Source organism: Notothenia coriiceps, unplaced genomic scaffold, assembly GCF_000735185.1.
Source record: "Notothenia coriiceps isolate Sejong01 unplaced genomic scaffold, NC01 NC01_scaffold00000759, whole genome shotgun sequence".
In the NCBI taxonomy this organism is placed as follows: Eukaryota; Metazoa; Chordata; class Actinopteri; order Perciformes; family Nototheniidae; genus Notothenia; species Notothenia coriiceps.
Genome location: NW_011333460.1, coordinates 27,440 through 29,135, shown reverse-complemented (window position 1 = coordinate 29,135; position 1,696 = coordinate 27,440).

Below are 1,696 nucleotides of genomic sequence, written 5' to 3'. Positions count from 1 at the left end.
CCGGGCAACGAAGGAGTGGCTTCGTAAGAAGCATTTCAAGGTCCTGGAGTGGCCTAGCCAGTCTCCAGATCTCAACCCCATAGAAAATCTTTGGAGGGAGTTGAAAGTCTGTGTTGCCCAGCGACAGCCCCAAAACATCCCTGCTCTAGAGGAGATCTGCATGGAGGAATGGGCCAAAATACCAGCAACAGTGTGTGAAAACCTTGTGAAGACTTACAGAAAACGTTTGACCTCTGTCATTGCCAACAAAGGGTATATAACAAAGTATTGAGATGAACTTTTGTTATTGACCAAATACTTATTTTCCACCATAATTTGCAAATACATTCTTTAAAAATCAGACAGTGATTTTCTTTTCTCATTTTGTCTCATAGTTGAGGTATACCTAGGATGAAAATTACAGGCCTCTCATCTTTTTAAGTGGGAGAACTTGCACAATTGGTGGCTGACTAAATACTTTTTTGCCCCACTGTACATTAAGTGTTATTTTCTCAGGTGTTAAGTCCTGTATCTTATAGTTGTATTGTTCCAGTGTTGTCTTAAATGAAAAAAAAATTGTATTTCTTCTTACTCTATTAACAGTTATGAATCAGATGTTTTATTCATGCTAACAGGCCCATTTTTTTCTGTGTTTAGTGATATTAATGTTTTATCTTTACAATATCCATATAGGTTTTGGTTGGACAGGAGAGAGTTTAGAGCATGTCAATATTTAAAATGTTCTTAACCACTTTTATAAACCTTATGCATGTTTCAGGTTTATATAATGTACCAAACTGCAACCCAAAGTTCATAAATCATGCAGTGCTGGTCGTGGGTTACGGCACAGACGCAGGACAAAACTTCTGGCTCGTGAAGAACAGGTGAGTTAGTCTCTTCTGGCTAAAAAGTGTCCCAGGATTTGACAATTGTTTTTATCCCACATGTGAAGTGTATGACCTATATTAAATATTACATTTGAATGTTTTTGTGTTTGCAGTTGGGGCACCGCGTGGGGAGAAGAAGGCTTCATTCGAATTGCAAGAAACAAGAACAACCTCTGTGGTATTGCCAGTTTTGCAGTCTACCCCACGCTGTGAAAATGTTATTTATTAGATATTAAATACATTGTTCTTTGTTTTTTTTACCTGTAACACTGACACTGATACCCTGGAAGTCAAACTGGTGGATACAACAAATACAAAATGCCTTTTTCCTTTCTTAAAGGGGACCTATCATAAAGATGTACAAAATGCACTTTTGTGTCCCCGGTGTGTCAGGGAACTCACCAAGTGTCAGAAAACACAACCCTCTCTCTTTTCCTTCATACCCAAATCTCTAAAAATGGGGCTGAAACGGAGCTGATACAGATTTGAATTTTCCTGACAGAAAAGGGGTGCTCTGCCTATATGGGCAACTCTCCACCTATCAGGGGAATGGGGGGTTGGGCCACGAACGTGTCCGTTCACACCATAGGTTCACACAAGACCGCTCGAAAGCGCTGGAGGCCTGTAAGTGGCGCTGTAGTCTGCCACAAAAAGCAGAATCAGCCCTTGCAAAAACAGGGCTAGAATGAGAGTGGCGAAGTCCCTCCCCTTCCGGAGGAGCTCCATGGGACCTTATTTCGGAAAAATTATGTATTTAAGTCAATGGAGAGAGAAAGATTATCTTTCGATCCCGTTTGAATTGTGCCACGAATTACACATATGTTTGTGAT